The sequence below is a fragment of the Coturnix japonica genome, chromosome 12 (assembly GCF_001577835.2).
Source record: "Coturnix japonica isolate 7356 chromosome 12, Coturnix japonica 2.1, whole genome shotgun sequence".
In the NCBI taxonomy this organism is placed as follows: domain Eukaryota; kingdom Metazoa; phylum Chordata; class Aves; order Galliformes; family Phasianidae; genus Coturnix; species Coturnix japonica.
The window spans coordinates 7,690,409-7,710,119 of record NC_029527.1 but is presented as its reverse complement, the minus strand read 5'-3'; the positions used below and the strand labels follow the sequence as shown (position 1 = coordinate 7,710,119).

At 44.4% G+C, this 19,711-nt stretch overlaps 1 long non-coding RNA gene across 1 annotated transcript; it reads right to left on the bottom strand.

Moving 5' to 3' along the window:
• Positions 1 to 3: 3 nt before the first annotated feature.
• On the bottom strand, positions 4 to 4,657 carry LOC116654028. The gene is made up of 2 exons (XR_004308842.1): positions 2,675 to 4,657; positions 4 to 413 (listed from the first exon to the last, which is right to left on the bottom strand). It is a non-coding gene; the product is annotated as an uncharacterized LOC116654028 (long non-coding RNA).
• Positions 4,658 to 19,711: the final 15,054 nt, after the last annotated feature.

Below are 19,711 nucleotides of genomic sequence, written 5' to 3'. Positions count from 1 at the left end.
TTCTTTTTGCTCAGCATGCAATTACTATTTAATTAGATTTGTATTAAGTAGCAGCCATGGATGGGAAAATACACCTCATTCTCCAGTACTGGATGCTGTATGCTACCCTTCTCCCCAAACAGTTACCAGTAGTGCCATTTGGAGTTAAATCCAGTGCTGCTGCCCCTTCCACAGCCTATTAAATGTTCTAAACTGAAGTTGATGTGAAGGACTGGAGACCTGGGAGGATCAAATCCAGGTTGCACGGTTTTTCATACTTTTTTTTCAACTTTTCATAGAATAATAGATTGCAGAAGACAAGGTGTTTAAATGCCTAACCTGGAATGTGATGTCTGCACCAGCTTTGGTGGGGACATGATTTCCTTTGGACCAGAAGAGGGTCACACGTAGGGTGGTGGTTATCTTTGAGGATCCTGTGAATCCAAGAAAAATAGGAGTGAATTTGGTTTTGGGCAGGAGAAGGCTATCCCAGGACCAAAGGGGCAACAGCATGTAAAAGAGATGTGATTCTTTTCTTTGTGCTCAGCCACACACCACTGGGACTTATCAGTGCTCAGTTTTCTCTAAACATAAATGCAGAAAACCTTTGGGCTGCTGCCATAACACTTCACAACAAACCCTACCCGAGTCTGCTCTGTTATTTGTACAACTTTTTGTCGAAGAACTGCCTTCTCCAAGACATCTCTGCTGCCCCTCCGTGAGTTAACTCAGCCAGATGATCCCAGCCTAGGCTGAAAGGAAAAGCTCAGTCTTGAAGGCAGCGGGTGCAATAGAGGTAGAAAGCAGAATTGATGACTTTAAGGGGAGAACTACAATCATACCCCATGCTGTCACAAGAAAGCCACGCTCCAGCTAACAGAGGAAAGAATCACACTTTCCTTCTACCAGCCAATAACTTAAATTGATCTAATGTGGGAAGTCATCCTTGCTAATCCTAATTTTATAGGGTTTAATGGCCTTCGCTTAGCTGTGATCACACTTCACCCAGTGTGTGAAAGAGACACAGCCCAGAGTTAGGGGAGATGCAAAGGCAAGTGAGAGATTATCTGCTTTACAGCTGTAGAAAATGAGGCAAAAGGAAGGCAATAGACCCATCCTGATTGAGAAAGGCAGCTCAGCAGCACATCACCAACTGCACAAATGGATCGTGGGCAATTAGAGATCTCTGCTCTGTTCTGGTTTTAAGGATTGCTCTCCCTGTAATCTGTCTTTTAGGACCTAAATGGCCTGTGACAAAAGGCTTCTGATTAAGCACTTCTTTTGCTTTGTTACACTTCAGAGTGAAACTGGTGCTCCTGAAAATAAAGTAACTGAATAAAGATGAGAAGGAGAGCTGTCTGATTGCAAACTCCTCATGCAGGAGGTTCTTCAGCATCAGGTCCACAATGGTTCTGTCAACTTCAGCATTCCACAAACCACTCTGAACACATCCTCTCTCACTGTTCTCCACTCACTATCTGAATACTGGGACTCATAAAATCCTGCCTCCGTTGTGCATCCATGGAAGCCTCAAGAGCTCATCCTTCTTAGACAGGTTCCCTTTCCAACACAGAGTGAGAAGCATCAGGGCAAAACAGGGCATAAATATTTCCCCCCTTTTGTCTGCTTAAACTATGGTTTCTGCTTACGGACCATCCCGGGACAGCAATATTCACCCAGAGAGAGCCTGGATTTAGCTCCTTTTTTTAAACACACAGTCTATGGTACATAAAGCATCACCATGCACCAGAAATCTCTAAGGTCCCTTCCAACCCGCACGAGACTATGATACTATGATGATGATATGAAATGCTGGGTGTGTGTGGCAAAAGTCTTTGCTTAACACTTCACCTGTGTAAACTTTTTGCCTCTTAAGACTCTCAGTCACAGACTCTAAATTAAAGATATCACCCATTGTTTTCATAAAACAAGGACTGTCAGGGCAAATTATTGCTTTGAATTTATTGGAATTCTATCCACAATTCATTCTGGTTTAAATGTAACATTCTGCTCAATCAGAAGCAAAACATTTTGAGGAGCTTATTACTCCCCTCTAAAGCACCTGGATGTATTTCTAAACTTAGGTAATTTTTTTCTACTTTAAGGGAAACTCTTCAAGTATCTTAGAGTTGAACCCATTCACCAACGTGCACAAAGCTGTAAAATTATTTATATCCATTCCTGCAATTCAACAGAAAATACTTACAGTGAAACCCTTGATTTTTACTATGAAAGGGAAATAAGTTTCACATTAAATTTCTCTTTCCATTGTGATTTTACAAAACTTAGAATAGTCCCCCCAAAATTATTTTTCTTTAAAAATTATCCAAGAGTCAGCCTTACAAGATTGTGGCAGCTGCAGGGAGAGCAGACGAATTAAACTGGCTCAAATCAACACCAACAAATACAACAACATTGTCTACGCTTGGGGAAGATATAATCAAACAACACAGTGCACAGGGAAACCATCATCTTTCCCTTTTAGTGAGCCAGGTGCTCGCTGTTACATCAGTAAGAACATGCTTTCCAGCCATTACAGCTTGTACACTCCACAGCCATTTAGCCATACAGCAAATACAGAACTTTAGCTTGTGTCTCTGCTTTTTGTTTTCCCCTAGGACAGATGAGACGCTGCATTACACAAACATAGGACAAGCAAGCGGCATCTCTGCTGAACAACATGGATGGAACTCACCAGGATGAAAGGCTGAATTTTTGAGCAATGATCAGTGCCTTATGGGAGGATGGGGAGAAGATCTCTTTCTTAAGAGATGGATTTTAAAGCGTTCAGGGTCTGGACTACTTGCTTGATCCCGTCAGCACCTGAATTCATAGAATAAGAGAACCGTTAAGGTTGGAAAAGACCTCTAAGATCATCCCATCTAACCATACACTGACTACCAGTATTTCCTACTAAACCATGCCCTTACATACCACTCCCCACATTTCTTGAGCAACTCCAGGGATGGTAACTCCCCCAACTCCCTGGGCAGCCATGAGATCAGAAAGTGTCCCAGCAAGCCCCATATCTGTAAACCCGATGGACCAGGTCCTGTTCTTCTTTGCTGTCTTACAAAGATTTTCTGATACGTTCAGGGAAACGACTTCACCCCATTAATTCACAAGTAGCAGGCAAAAGCTGAGGAATATAAGAAATACCGCCATGGTTTTCAAGGAGTCCAACCACAGACAGAAATGGGAGACAGCTAAGTTTCTTCTTTTGAGGAACAGGTTCTGTTGATTTAAATGAGGGAGATAAACAGAGCAATAGAGAAAGTGTAGGTTCAGTGAGTGACTTAACCCCTTTCCCATCACTCCTTCAACAAGCAGTAAAAGATAGCCACAAATTGACTAGGAAAGAAGCCAATTAAATACAACAGCATGCTTGATTGATGAAGTGAAAATCTCAACAGCTCTTCCATAAGGTGCACATGGACTTGGTGTACCATCAGGAAGAAGTATTTCCAAAGCTTGTCATCCAGAAAGGCCTGGTAGATAGAAGGGGAAAGACAGGTAGAAATGATGAATGTTGGCCAAGTTGAGCCTGCAGAGCCACATCTCAACAGCTGCTCTCTTTAACATGTCCAAGTTCCTTTTGCCCTGGAAAGCCACACCATGAACCTACAGCTGCCATGATAGCCCTGGGCTGGGGTCAAATCTCTTTGATCCCAGCTCCACTGCAAAAAACCCCTGGGGAAGGCTGACTCCTTGCAATGCACAAATGCCTTCTACCACATGTCTTTGGAGAAACCAAATTATTGGCAAAGCAAATTTCTTTTTGGATTGCTTTTTGTCCAATTGTGAGAGCATCATTTTAGGAGCTATCATGGAAAGGGGTGAAACAGTTAGGTGAAAACCTGACATCGCAGAGGCTACCCTGGGGGATCAATATATTGAGAAACCAATACTCTGAGGCAGGAGAACAGGGCAGCCACTGCTTTTCATTATACTATTTTTCTGCAGGAGCAGGGGGGAAAGACCTATTTTATACCTACATATAATAATAATAATAATAAAGGGAGATAGAAAAATAAATAAATAAATAAAGCCCTCTTGATAAATGCATTATTAGCTGTAGTGGGAGCAATTACAGGAAGAATGGGAAGTGACAGCTGCAGGCCCTAGATAGCCAAGGCACAAAAGGAGAGTTTTAGACAAATGCCCTTCAGATAATGGGTTTGCTTCTAGTCTAGTTTGGGGGAGGGATAAGACCAATATGGGAGGCATTAACAAGCTGTGCCATACATAGGGAACAGAGATGCTGCTGTACAAATTCTCTGCAGGCATAGTTTAGCTTTTTTCTTAGCGCCCCCCTCCCACCCCCCCATCTGACTTCTTATTTGTTCAGAGCAACAACATGGTTTTCCCTATCCTCACCCTCCCTGCAGGGAGCTCTTCCCACAGTGACAGGGGAGGCCCTGGGATTTGCTCCTTTATAAGCTTGTCCATTTTCAGTACTGGGACCTCAGATAGTAAGACTGTGGGGAGACCAACAGGAATGGGGTCACAGCTTGTGAGAGCATCTGTGCTGGAGCACAATGGAAACCTGATGAAACTAAGCCACCAGAGACAATACAGAGACTGCTGTCCAGAGGTCTGCTGTCTGAAGGAAGAAGTCCCTTCCTCCAGATATCTCCAGAAGGGCAAGACATGGAGACAAAGCAGCTCAGTGGGGATCATTTTGCTCTACATTTTGCAGCAAGTATTCAAGCTGTGGTGGCTGGGAGCTCACTATAACCTCTTACCTCACTTCTGCTCTCACTAAGTATGAACAAAATCACTACCAAATTTTTCTGCTGCTCAGCATTATCCATGGCCCTTAAGTCTGAGACTCAGAGGCCCATCCTTTGCCCTTTTCCTACAAGGCTCACACCTTTTGTTGCTTTAACCCATGGCACTTTCCCAGTCACACAATTATGAAAGCATTTGGCCATTTCAGGAGCAGGAGAAAGTGCACGTGATGGAAAGTGGAGGGAGAATAACTTCCCTGGATGGCTGTGTGTTCCATAATAACAACGTGAGAACCAGCTGCAATTTGCTGGGGATGATGACACCGAGGTCAGACAAGCTGTATTGTAATTTGCGTCCAGGAAAATGTAACTAGGCATGACCAGGCAATGAAGGATCACTCTTCCAGTTATTACGAACAAAGAGCATGCAGTGGGAAATCATAGAAGCCTCTCTACAAGACCTCTCTGCCTTCAGCTTAGCTCCATCTCAGCCTAATTACATGGCCTTGTTTGCATTAGTTTTGTCTATGGGCTCTCCTATGTCCCTTCTCACTGAGTGTCATTCAGAGCCATTAGCACAGATTGCACAGCCATCCTAGGGATTTCCCTAAGGCACATATAAACTTTCCTCACTAAATATGATCAGGCCAGCCTGAGGCAACACTCAGGAGGGAAGATTTCAGCGTAACTGGTTAGAATTTGGAAAAGTTGTAAGTGACAGAAAGTGGGGTCTAATAATAGGAAGTGTTAGGCAGCCTTAATAGAAAGCACATTAAGAGGCTTGTGCTCCGCATATAATGTATCTTCTCCAAGTTAATTGCTCATCAGTTCAGTACATAAACAAAGACTGATGCTGTGACTGTGCAAGTGGCAGGGCTCATTCCCTGGTGAGCTTTTTTTTAGCTAAAAAAAGAAAAGCTCACTCCAAACACAATGTCTGGGAGAATGGCTTCCTGCGTGCCAAGGTGGGACAGAAGTACTGGCCTGTTAGTGCAGTGTCCTGGGATCAGGATGTGTCCAAGGAACTGGAGTCCAACTTGGCAGTGTCTGCCTGCTTGTAGGAATGCACATAGGTCTGAAGCTGGAGGTCCGATGGGCTCTGAGGCTGGAAGAGTCAGCAGATGAGATGGGCAGGGGTTGGAAAGTAGTCCAGCAGGACTGCAAGGGAGTCATAGGAATTACAGGTGAGAGTAGGAATTGGATGATTACCAGCCTTTGCAAACAGCCTCTTGGGTCTCCAAGTCTGCATCAAACCCATGGATACCACATGGAACTAAAGGCTGAATTTATGTGGCTTGCTAAGCATCATATTAGCTTCCCATTCTGTCCCTGCTGGAACAGAGCTCATTAACGCTTGGCTTGGAAAAGCTTTCTGAAGTAGCCTTAAGGGCTATCCATGAGAAATGCCCAAAATCTGGGATTCCCAATTGCATGACTGACTGATCTCACCTGGAACTGTACAGCAGGAGGCGGAATGAAGTGTTGGTCTCCGGCAGCAAATAGGTATAGACAGATCACCAGGCTGCTTCTAAACAGCAGAGAATGAATGGCCATAGGTGAAGCTTTTCTGTTCTCAGGAGTTTACAATCATCTCAGTACCCAAGAAGGTAGCATAAGTTATCCCATGGCAAAAGATATTCTAATTTGCCTTTGGCTCAGCCTGGCAAGTCTGTAATCAGTGCCACTAATCTTTAATAAAAGGGGTTCACGGGAGCCTTTGTTTATAATGACATGGTGGGTGATAGCTCTTTCTTGTTATAATCCCCTCTCAGAAAACATTTGATGTGGAAAATGTCTCCCTTGACAGTTTGCTTAAATTTTCATTTGCCAAAACGCTGAATAAACTTCTTGTTTGTCTAATGGAACTAGAAGGAATAGTGACACTTTTATTGTTTGTTTACTTCCTCACTGGGGCACCAGCTAAATTGGAGATGTCATCACACAGCACTGAGAATCAAGCTTCTTAATTTAACTGATTGGTTTGCAAACAAGAGTCTCCAAAGCACCACTGCACTAGGCGGGCTTTGCAGTGACCGCAGACTGCAACACATCAGTGAGCTGCAGGCACGCAAAGCAACGCAATGGGGAGGTAATCCCAGAAAAGCTGCTGCTTTTACAAGGTATTGCACAGAAGTGACGGTCAAATGGCATTTGTAAAACCAGCAGAGAGAAAACAAAGAGAGCAATACATTTTTCTATAAATCCTATAAACTATAATCCTATGTTAGTGCTAGCACTAACGTTGAAAGGATAGGGGGAACAAATTTATTCCCCAAATTCCTTCAATTTTCCCCCCTGTTTATGCCCTTACAACAGGGAGTAGGGTTACTCTTGCTTTACACCACCCCAAGCAAGGACAGAGCAGTGTTCAGGATGCAGGCGGAGCAGCAGTCCCCCCTGGATTGCTGAGATTTTCAGGCAGATCAAATGTTGAGCTTCAGGTAATTGGCAGAGATCCTTTAATGTCTGAGTTTAACACTCACCGACTAGAAGAGAAGACAATTAGGCAATGAGATGTGGAAGAGTCTGAAGTGCCAGGTATAATAATTCAGCCGCAGTAGGCTGTTCAGCAGAAAGCTGAAGGCTGAGAGCTGTCAATTACACCAGGGGTGAATTAATGCAACTAAATTCATGCACTGAAGCATCTTATTATTGCTATGATCACATTTTATTATGAAGCAGTTTGGGTGAGGTTATTTTTTTTTAATTTATTTATCTATGTTAATTTTGTACAGAGACAAATAAGTTATGAGTTGGGAATTGTATTAATTTCACTGCTTGGAAATATTTTAATAGCTGATTAGGTCACTTGCTAGTTGTAGTTCCCCCCCACACTCTCTTCTTTCTGCTCATTATAAAATTAGTGCTTAGTACTACAAGCATGTAGGGTAGCAGAATGTGACCCCTCTTGGTTCCTGTCCCAACATTTACTGATTCAGTAAATTTACATTCAGTTTCCACACCACCATTTCCTTGCCTTCCCCATGTGTATTTCAAGGTCTGACCTCACCAGGGACAACAGAAGATAGATTTCACAGCTCAGAAGGAGCCTTCCCCATCCACCCCAAGGCAAATAAACTGCACTGCTGAGAGCATCAGGAGTCTCAGCAATCAGAAATCAAGATCCAGGAAAACTGTACCTCAACCACATCCAGCAATAAGGGCACATAAGGAAAGCATGACTGTGCTGCACCATCCCAGCCTTTGTAGACTCAGGCAGGCTGGAGGGAACCATACCATTAAGGGAAGCCATCTTCTGCTTCTAGGTGATGGTGTCTAACCTGGCTGAGAGCTAACTACATTAGGTGGCCCATTTTTGTTGGGAATTGGTAGGGAGAAAGAGATAAATTCTGTGTCCTCTCCTGATACTATGGTTCCTAGTTCATGGTTTAGTGGTAAGGCAGGGATGGGTTGATAGTTGGACTAGATTGTCCTTATGGTCTTTTCCAATCTTACTGTTCCTATGATTCCATGCAAAACTACGCAAGGAATAAACAACTCCCTCTAAATACCACAAGTGATGTGAGGCTTGTGGTCCCATCCCTGCAGGTGAACTTGGGGCCAGAGCTACAGGGTCATCACCTGGGGGCTTGGGCATAGCCAAAGAAGGAAAGAACAGCAGGGATATTGTGGATAAAAGTCTCAGGTATGGCTCACCCAAATCTGAACAAAAGCGCTCTGAATTTACACAGGATTTGGGTAGAGCTGTGTTGGGGACAGGCAGAAAGCTGGAATAAGAGCTGTGAGCAGATGGAGGCGAGGAAGGAGGTGTAGAAGAGCATGAAGGATGAACATTTATGTGCCCTAAAGCAGAGAAAAGGCCACTGCCTCAGCCACAGAAATTTCTGCACAATCTCAACAACTCCAGCTGTTAACATCAGGAGCTCAGAAACTTGGAGGAATCCTAGAGTAACATTTTTCTTTGGCTTAATTACCAAAATAGACAAATTAGAAACTGGCCCATCATGAAGATAAATAGCAATAAGGGGGGATAAAAAACGAACAAAAAAACACCAAAAATAAAAAACACAAAACCCTGCAGTCAGTAAAAGTGTTCCTTCTAAATTATAATTAACCACCCACTGGCAGCTACCTGGTGGAGGTGAGACCATGAGCAGCCCCTCTGCTTGGCCGCAGTGCTTCCCATGATGCTCCTCATTACTGCACCTCCGGGGCACTTAATGCCCCATTCTGCTTTCAGTGCAATTATAAAAGACCACTTACATTCGCCACACCCCCCCTACCCCCCCTTTGTCTCCCCACCCCAAGATCTCTAATAGTCTAAATTATCAGCAAATTGCCTATTTGATAAGGGCAAGCCATTTTGCATTGAGAGCTGAACTATTTCCCACTTCTGGGGGATAATATTAGGCAAATAACAAGCATCATTCTTTTGACATGTACAATTATTTGCCAAGTGTATGTTTGAATAGCCTGCTCCTTTGTGTGACAGGGTCCGTTCTCCATTAGCATATTTGACAGATGAATATGCTGGGTCCTTGTGGAAAACCTGGCAGTAACCATGGTGATTGGGAGACAATGTTTTGAGTGAGGGATGTATTATCATTTTCAACTGGAAGTAAAAAAAAGTGTATCGCTAACGAGCTGATCTGCAATCCTGGAGAAATACATTGTTCCCAGGTAATTAAGCCAATCTTGGTACTGGTTTTAAACTCACATAAATTAGAGGTGGAGATGTCTACCTATTTTCTTGTTTCTCTCATTCCTGATGAGGTTTTTCTTGATGATTTTTAATTAAAGTTCTCTAAGAAGGAACTGAAATGTGCTTTTCTCTTTGTGCTAATGAGTTCTGGGAGCAAAGTTGATAACTAGGATGTATCCTATCTTAGGGCATACTGGGAAGGGATGATTGGACAACCTTGCTGAAGAGTCCCAGGGCAGTCTCTCAAGCACCAACTTTTGGGTTACCCTGGCTTTATTCTGAGCTTTCTTTTTGGAGCAGTGGAAGGAGAAACCGCCCTCACATTACCCCAGAGAAAGCAGGCAGCACAGCAGTGGTTGTGGATTTGTGCTCCCCAGACTCTGCTGAACCAAAGCCTTTGTTGCCCAAGCTCAGCTGTCCCTCTGACACGAAGCGGCTGCTTGAGCACTGCTGGAAAACCCCAGTCATAGAATTACAGAGCCATTATGGTTGGAAAAGACCTCTAAGATCATCTAGTACAGCTGTCAGCCCATCTTCACTATGCCCCCTGACCACGTTCCTCAGAGGCATGTCACCATGTTTCTCAAACACCACTAGGGACAGAGACTTTACCACCTCCCCAGGTAGCCCGTACCAGTGCCTCACCACTCATTCAGAGAATAATTTTTTCCTGATATCCATTTTGAACCTCTCCTGGCACAACTTGAGGCCATCACCTCTCATCCTATCATTGTTACCTGGGAGCAGAGCCTGACTCCCACCTCACCACCACCTTCTTTCAGGAAGTTGTAGAGAGCAATAAATCTCCCCTGAGCCTTCTCTTCTCCAGACTGAACCATCCCAGTTCCTTACCTGCTACCCATAAGACTTGTGCTCCAGATCCTTCACAGCTCCATTGCCTTTCTCTGAGCAGGCTCCAGGGCTCCAATTTCTTCCTCATAGTGAAGGGCCCAAATCTGAATACAGTTTGCTGCTCCCTGAGCACCACCCACTTAGGGCTGCCAAGTGCATCTAAAGAGACAGCTTTGAATGCAGCACCAAATCTATCACAGACACCCTTATGCCTTCATTTGATTAGAGAGGCAGCTCACATACTTCTTCCCCCTTGGGAAAGACAGACTAAATAACCTCTGCATAGCAATGCTTTGCCTTGAATCTTGCCCATTAAAATCTACATAGAACAGGTGAAAAGCATCTCCATTTTGTCCTGGTGGTTATTTTGCCTCAGCTGTGCCTGGGGATAGATGGATACAATACCAAGGCAAGAAGGGATAGGGCCAGGACCAGCTTTTTCCTCATGTCACGTTATAATAGAACAAAGCAATCTCTTTGAAATCCCTGTCCATTCCTGCTCCAGATCCCCCAAATCCCTGTAACGTGTAACCTCACTTTACTGAAAAAAGGCAAACTATAGGAACAACGTTACTATTAGCGGTTTGATTAGGAACAGATTCTCCAAAGTACTTCATTAACAGGAATGTCCCTGCCATTTTACACTCAAATTTGCCCTCATTTTCCACACCTGATACTTTCTCATTTTTATTATTGTAAAATGTTGACATGGAAAAAGCTGAGTCAGGCACCCGAGGTCAGAAAAGGCGATTTGCACTAGAGTAATGAATCCTGCTGCCTCCCAGGGCTTCCTTTCTTGTCCCTTCCTCATTCCTGGTTCTTTTTCAAGCAAATGATCGTTTTTTCCCCCCACCCCCATCCTCCATCCCAGCACTTCTCCCTGCTTTGGACGCTGGCAGGTTGAGAGCTACAATTAGAGACAGTGTTTATGGTGCCGGCCATATGGCTCACAATGCAAAACAGCAGCTGCATGGGAATCTCAAAAGCAGCCCTCCCCAAGGTCACTGTGAACAAGGGAGTGTGTGCCCTCCCAGGTGGGACATGCAGTCTTCTCATCACTCCATATATGATCACACACGTACCCATCGGGTGCCTCTGCTGCACACTAATGTAGGAACAGCTGCAGAGTGCTGATTGTGTCCCATACACAACCACTTAGCAGCGGGAACACAGGGATGTCAGGGCTGCTTCTCTTCTGGATTGCAGGTTCCTGAAAACAAGGTGAGAAACAGGCTGAGGTCACCCAGGAGCTCACGATGCCTTAGATGCAATGCTGGCATGGAGGTTTCTCCTTTACTGGAAGATCTTTTAGAGTAATGTTGGCTTTGAAGGGCAGGGAGTCTGGGTGTAGAGACCAAACAAACAAGCATCTTGTTCTCCTGGATCAGGCTGATTTCTGCCTGTGACTTTCCCCTTCCCATCCCAAAGACAGGTATATATTGCAACAGAGCCAGCACCGTGGCTGTGATCACAGACTCAAGGCAAGAAATCCCATGGCTGCAGTCACAAATACATTACATTCATGTCTAAAGGGCAGGAATTCATCCTAGATTGGGTGGATTTTTTCTTGATGTTTAAATCATCCATCTCCAGTAGAAATAGCCGTGTAAGAAGCAACCTGTGCGCATTCTGCACCCAGCTGTTCCCAGGAAAGCTCCAAGTGACCAGGCTGGGATTTCCTCCGGCGCTCTTATGACATTAGCAGATACACTTTTAAAGATGTCACATTCATAAAAGAGCAAGAATGTGACCTGACTAAAGCACTATTTCCCAGGCTGTTTATCACCATCTGATAAATGAATGAGAGCATTTGATGCTTACGGGCTGTAACCAGAGCAGAAGGGCACTCTCTGGGACCGTGCCAAATGCCCTGCTCTTCCTGGAGAGCAGCAAAGTGCACATCCCAGAGACTGACACACAAGCCAGCGAGGATTTCATTTTCACCCAAAAACTATCAGGCAACATCTTGTCTGCCTATATGAGGCATTGCCCCTTTCATTTAAGTCTGTATGTGGTGGGGTGGGAGAGGCTTTCCCTCTAAGCAGTCAGCTTTCAAAGTATCCAGGGTAACTAGAGATAGGACAAGAGGGAATGGCCTCAAATTATGCCAGGAGAGATTCTGGTTAGATATTAGGAACAATTTCTTCTCAGAAGGAGTGGTGAGGCATTGGCACAGGCTGCCCAGGTAGGTGGAGTCACTGTCCCTGCAGGTGTTCAAGAGCTGTGCAGATGTGGCACAGAGGGGCATGGTTATGGGCATGGTGGGAGTTGGACTGGATGATCTTAGTGACCTTTTCCAACCCTAATGATTCTCTGACTCTTTGATTCTATGATTCACTGTACCATTTTTTAAGTCTCCATGTACCCATAGAGTGACAGAAATGGATAGAAGATGTACACAGTGTCTCAATATATTATGTAAAACTTTTTACCAATATGTCTTCTGAAGACTAAAATAGGTGAAAAGAGCCTGAAGCTGTACAAATTAAAGTAATGGAAATGCTAGGTGAGAGGAAGGAAGTAATATTCTGCATTACCTGGTGACATTCCCAGTGCCCAGTCACAAGAGAAAAAAACAAAATTCAGATTCCGGATGGTGGGTAAGAATGAAGAAAAAGGCAGATGAGGTGATGGGGCAGGAGTCTTTTCTGGGATCAGACATTCCCTCCCATGTAGACAGAATGCTTAAGCAATGGACATCTTCCTGTGAGTCTTTAACAGCACCTAATTTAGGTTTTACACTATGTATTGCCATGTACATAGCTGCAGAGAGCTATTGAAACCTTCTTAATGAGGTACTTGGGCTCCTTATATAGTCCATGAAGAGATCTGGTGACTGACAAACAGCTGAGAAAGCCTCGGAGCTATCAGAGCTGCTCTGTAGAAAACACAAAGCACAGCATAGCATGAACTTTTTCCCTTCAGGCAGGAAATAATTGCCTGCCTTCCCAAACCAGGGCACTTCTCTGTCTGTATGTCACTGGATAGAGAAGTTCCAGACTAAGCAAAGCAGAAAATAGGAATTAGCCATCTTCAGGGTTTGTCAGAACAGGATGGAACATTCTGGGTGGCTCACTGTGATGTAAACACCCCTCACACTTTGTCTTGTTGCACAACATGGGATAATTAACTATTTCCAGAGAGATCCAGAGTGAGTGCTGCTATTAGACATAGACCTACAGACACATTAAAACATAACGAAGTGTCTTAACCACCCTTTACAAGATGAATTTATCACAGGGAACCCTATAAAATGAAAATGAAAGAGCAATTCTATGACCGCTCTTACCTCAGATAGGGAGAGATTATTTGTTGCTAATGAATGGCAAATTCATTGCAATTTCATCCCCATGAATGAAATATGTGGGGATGCAGAGCAAGGGCCCTGCACTGCACAAAGGGCATTTTGCAATCAGCTCACAGCACCTATCTAAACTGCTCGGGAACTCAGTTACACTTTTGCTCTAATGCCCAGGCTCTGGTGTGCCTGCCTTGAAATCCCCTGCTAACCTGGGGCTCAGCAGCTTCCCAGACCTTTCAGACTCAGCTGCCCCCATCAGCAGGATTTTCCTTCACAGAGCCCGAGGGGAGAGCATGATGAGTTCTGCAGCTTCCTTAATGAAGCCAAGACATCTCAACCTAAGTGATATCTTTCCCTGTATAATTAAATATTTGGCAGTGGCTGACTATCTGGGGCAAGCACTGTAGGTACACAGTGCTGCTGGGCTGCTGAGGTCCCAGCAGAGCTCTGGGAAGGGAACACCTGCAACACTACAGTCCCCATGCAGATGCATGCAAAGCACTTCCCATCACCTTAAGACTTTGTATTGTGCCCCACACGAGTCCAAGCATTCCTGATCAGCTCCAGTGGTCAGGGGATCAGTGATACGTGCTCCTCTACATCCAGGGGAGTGAGTTTAAATAATTGGCTTTCAAGCCTACCTACATCCACCAGACATCTCATAGTTTCTCCTTTCCATTTTGTGCATGCTCTTTCTGTGTGCCCTTCTACCCCTCTGGCCACAGACTTAAACTACTGTGCTCATCATATCTCTACTCCCTGCCTGCTCCAGTCCTGGTCAAAGCAAAGGTGAGCTGTTCTTTGCAAGGCTAAAATCTGCACGAAGCAGGAAGGGCAGAACACACTCTCAAAGCATCAGTGTTTTAGGCCTGTCCCAATGGGCATTTCAGGAAGCCTCAAAGCAGAGCTGGATCATCTGATTCACTGATTCACTGCAGGAGCATGGATAAATAAATCACTTCACCTCTTTTTGCCCCTATTTAAAAAATAATAAAAAACGATGATGTCTTTCCTTTGCCAGGCACCAGGAGATCTCAGGATAAACACACTCAGAGTTGCATTAATTCTTCTGTGAGGCTCTTATTACTAGGGCCATCCATGTGGTCAAGCACCTTTGAAGTAAACATCACCAGGAAATAGAAAAAGAGAGCTCCTACCATCCAGTGATCAGACAGTCCCAGCAGACAGTTGGACTAGACAAGCTTAGTGATCTTTTCCAACCTTAATGATTTTGTGATTCTATGACTGCAAACACACAGCATTATACGTTTGCAGCTCTGCCGTCATCAGAAGTTGATGGCATAGCATGGCCTTCCTGCCAGCAGACACTGACTAAGCTGTGTGTTTTCCTTGAAGATCTCATGATTGCTTGGAAACTAGGAAGACTTTCTTCTCAGAAAGTGGTGATTCAGTGGCACAGACTGCCCAGGGAGGTGGTAGAAACATCATCCCAGAGGTGCTCAAGAGCCATGGAGATGTGGCATTGAGGGACATGGCTTAGTGAGCAATAATGATGGTATGTGTACAATTGGACTCGGTGATCTTAAAGATCTTTTCCAATCTTAATGATTCTATCATTCTACATCTTGTCCTCTTCCAAAACATGAATGAGGCAGAAAACTGTTTGTTAGGCTGTGCACAGTAGAAGATTGTACAAACACAGCATCTTCTTGTCCTTGAAGAGCATATAAATAAATGGGCACTTACCTTGACGGCAGGCTGCAGCGTTAGTCAACACTCAAGCAGTTAATTTGTAAATTTGTACACAATAGAATTCAAGACACTTGAAAAAGCAGCAGAATGTACCTTTTTTGAGTGCGAGTGGATTTAGTGTTTGAACAAACTGCTGGACTAATAGACCAGGGGACCGAGGGTTTGTATTTATCCAGGAGACACAGCTCAGGCAGCTGTGGTGTTTGAGCTCCTTCCTTCATCACCCCAGCAATGCTCCTATTAATGTTATAGTTGAATGACAATTTAATCTTCATCAACTTCCTTCACTATATCATTTCAGCTATTTTTATTATCTATCGTCTCACCACTTTGTGTTATTTAATTTTGGAAAGTATTTGGGAAAGTAGTTTGTCCGACACAACATACCTTGTCATCCTGCTGAGTATCGCACCACTGTGATTTCTGGCAGTCCTGCTGCACAGGAAAGCAAGGGATAAGCAAAGAGAGGTCTTTGCTTTGTTACCCAGATTGGTCTTGAGTGGTGAGCTGTCGTCTCTTGCCTCGTCCTCGCTGTATGGGATCCTGTGCTGTTAATGAGGACCAAGGACCATCTCTGCATAGATGCCTCTGAAGAAAGAATTTAAAACCATCACACGCTTAGTGAGGCTAAATGAGTATTCAAATTGGTTAATAAAAAAGTAATGAGGAATGCCTGCAGCCCTAAGCTACCTAAAGAAAATCAACAAATGCCAGCAACAGTGCAAACACTTTCCATGGTAGGCAGTGGGGATTTCAAAACAAGGCAGGGAGGGCTTGCGGGGACAACAGAGGGAAATGACAGCAGCTGCTGGAGGAAGCACAAGGGAAAACCATGGGGAAATTTTTCACTGAAGGCAAAGACAGAGCTGCTCTGGGGAGCTCCCAGCCCAAACAGGGCACAGAGCCAGCCTGCTGCCCCATCCTCCCTGGGGCAGTCAGACTTAGATGATCTCAGAGTTCTTTTTCAAACTTAGCAATTCTATAATTCAATGAAAATCTCACCCGAGTTCAAGCAATGTCTCCCAAACACCCTCAGGCTGGGGTTCAGGTTAAAAAAAATCAGAAAATCATAGAATGGTTTGAGGCTATCTGATCCGATTCCCCTTCACTGAACAGGGACACCCACACCTCCATCAGGTGCTCAGAGCCCATCCAGTCTCACCTGGGGTGTCTCCAGGGGTGGGGCACAACCACCTCTCTGGGCAGTCTGTGCCAGCGCCTCACCACATTTATTAAAAAACCTTCCTTATATCCAGTCTAAATATCTTTTAGCTTGAAACCATCCCCCATGTCCCACCACAACAGACCCTACTGAAGAGCCTGTTGCCTTTTTTCTTACAGCTCCCCTTTAGATACCAAAAGACTGCTCCAGCTCTCTCAGACTGTCCTCACAGAGAAGGTGCTTCATACCTTGGATCATTTGTGTGGTCCTGCTCTGGACACACTCCAGCAGGTCCATATTTCTCCTGTAATGAAGACTCCACATCTGGACACAGTTCTCCAGGTGAGGTCTCGCAGCACAGAGTACAGGTGTGTTTTTGCAAGCATAGGTGCTTTCAAACCATCTGTGGTTTCATGAAGTATAGGGACATGTTGATCCTACTGTATTACTGCAGTCCCAGAGCATGACCCACAGGATACTTCTGATGGGACTCACATCCCCTAGAGACCGGGGGATTTAGACCATACAAGACTCCCTCCCAGGAACCCCCACACCTTTCAGATTTCTCTTCTGGTGCTTCCCATCACCTTCCACTAATGATGGTAGCTTAAACTCCACATCCAATGCTGTGCCAGATAAAGCTGGTGACATGTGTGCTGCTCAAGGGAAGGCACCACAGTGTGCAGCACTGGAATAGGCTGCTGAGCCTCATCCATCCCAGTGGAATGAAGGAGCAGGGAGGTAACAGCAGAGAGGTGTCTCTCAGGAGTGTGTGAAGAGAACTCTATTAGAGATTGTGAAATGCTGAGGTACCCTGGAGACCATATAAGTATCTATGACAAGACAGCAAGAATAATTAGCTCGACAGCTGTGGGTACTGATCATGAGCATTTTTAACAGTATCCTGTCATGTTTTGGTTTATTACTACAGTCCGATGAGGTGTGATGCCATTTTCCCTGCTGATGTCTTCCCTTCCAGGAAGCACTGAGGGGCACATACACTTCAGCAGGTATCGTGAGGGCTTGTGGCATATTCTGTCCCTCATTTAAAACTCAAGCACCTTTTAAAAATGACAAGCTAAAGAATTTGAGTCTAACAGACCAGTGGGAATAAAGACTGACTCTGTGGGGGCCCCAGTGTTAGAGTGTAAATGAGCTCAGAAGAGGACAAGCAAGCTTTAAAATGCATAGTTAAGTGGGTAAAGAGATTTCCTGGCCTTCCAAGCTCAGAATGTCTCCCTCAGCAGGTTCTCTCCTGTTATTTATCTCCTCTGCACAAGAAGAGTGGCTTAGCAGAGCGGCCAAACTTCAGCGTGTGAAGGAATGAGGGCAGAAAAGATGAACATGTCACCCTCAGAGTGCCCTGTGTTCAAACTGGGGTGAAAGCTTCCAGCTTGGTGCTCACATTGTCCCAGACACTCCTGCAATGCCCTCCAGAATGATACCTTTCTCCTCGTGAAAAGCTGCATGGCCTGGTAAAGGAGAGACAAGCGATGCTGACTTTTGCACCACAAGCAGGAATGAGAGAAAAGGAGTATGAAATAAGAAAATCCTGGAGAACAGCCAGGGAATGTGCTTTCCAGAAACATGTAATCTGTAATTGGGCTAATTCTGATGTATTTGTGTCTCCAATTTTTTGTTTTCCTGTTGTCTGTATAACTCTTGATTGGAACATTCGATGTTGCTTTTGTGAGTTCCTAAATCCAATCCGCTGATGATGTACATGAATGTGCATCTGATGGATGTTTTCCAGCACCTTTTTGTTGCCTCAATTAAGGGATAATGAACAAGAATTGTTCCTATTTATAAAACATCTCCTGCTATTTTCTGCTTCCAAATTGGTTGGACAATGTGTCTTAATTAAACACAAAGTCTTGCAACATCATTCAGAGGAGAGAGACCAAGACTGGAAAGGGAGGAAAAAAAGGAGAAGAAATGAAGAGGTGAGGAACTTTTGTACTTTGAGTGACTTTATCATGGAGAGATAGTGGGTTTGTTGCAGCAATGGTCACACCTTGCAGTTTTCTGAATCTGATACTGGAGAAATGGATAAGGACATTGGAGCAATCTCCACTCAGAGCCACAACTCTAGAATGACAAAAATGGGTGCCACAGGGAATAAGAAATGAGATGCAGAGCCTTTCATTTTCACTCACCAGACAAAACACCATTCGTCTCCCAAGCTGCAAAGGGAAACAACCATTAAATGATACCCACTAGGTCTTACACAAGGTAAGCTTACAGACAGCATGTAACTGAAGTAAATAAAATAAGTAGAATAAAATAGAGTAAGATAAATAAATAAAATAAAGTAAAATAAAATAAAATAAAATAAAATGACATTGTACCGTGTATGTCTCAGCAGTGACATGTAGGAGAGATAAAGTTGCAAGGTTTTACCAACCTCATCATTTCAAGCTGATATTTACCTGGGTTGGGGTGAAGCTCTCTTTGCACTGCCTCTGCAGTGGGCATGTTGTACCATCTCTCACCAACACACAATTCATATGATTATATGATTTTCAAATCAAATCCTCTAGATCCACTGAAAAGCACATACGGTGCAATGTCATGTTTTAGCCCAGTTAAAGCTATTATAATATCATCTACTCTGTCTGTAAAAGAGCAGTTCTGGCCTGATCTTCAGCCTCTAGTACCTCCCCAATCTCTGACCAAACACACCTGCATTATCTTCTCAGATTAAACACCAAGGCATGTCCTTGGCTCTTGCAGCTCTGAGACCAGTTCTGTAGAACCAGATACTGGATCCACCTCCAGATGTGCCACCTCCAACAAATAGCCATGTGTGATGTATGCAGGCAGGATGAAGTTGTGCACCACAGTGCAGTTGCTTACTGGTCAGATTCTATCTGCAGCTCTTTTTGCAGCCTCAGCCAAATTTCCTCATCTGTAGAGGACCAAAGGAAACCTTCACCATGCCCATGCAGCCCATAAATGGAGCCGTGTATTCAGAGCTGAACACACAACACTAGCTGAGCAGGGAGGCAATAGGAGTCCTTAGAGCCTGTGTTACACATGCAAATACCATCCGTGAGAGGCAACTCTGTCTTCTTTAACACTGCTTGTAATCCTGATGTCATCCTCTTCACACACACAATGTTTGTTTTGTCACTGTGTGTCAGCACAAGAGCAAAACCATGAGGGGCAGGAGGATTGTGCACGAGTCCTGAAGCCAAGTCTTCCTCCCCTCAGAATACATGTGTTTAAATATAGAAACAGGGAGGCATGACAGAAAGATGAGGGAATTGCATCTGGTCTTTGTCATCCCCATGCAACTCCATAGTGGCATC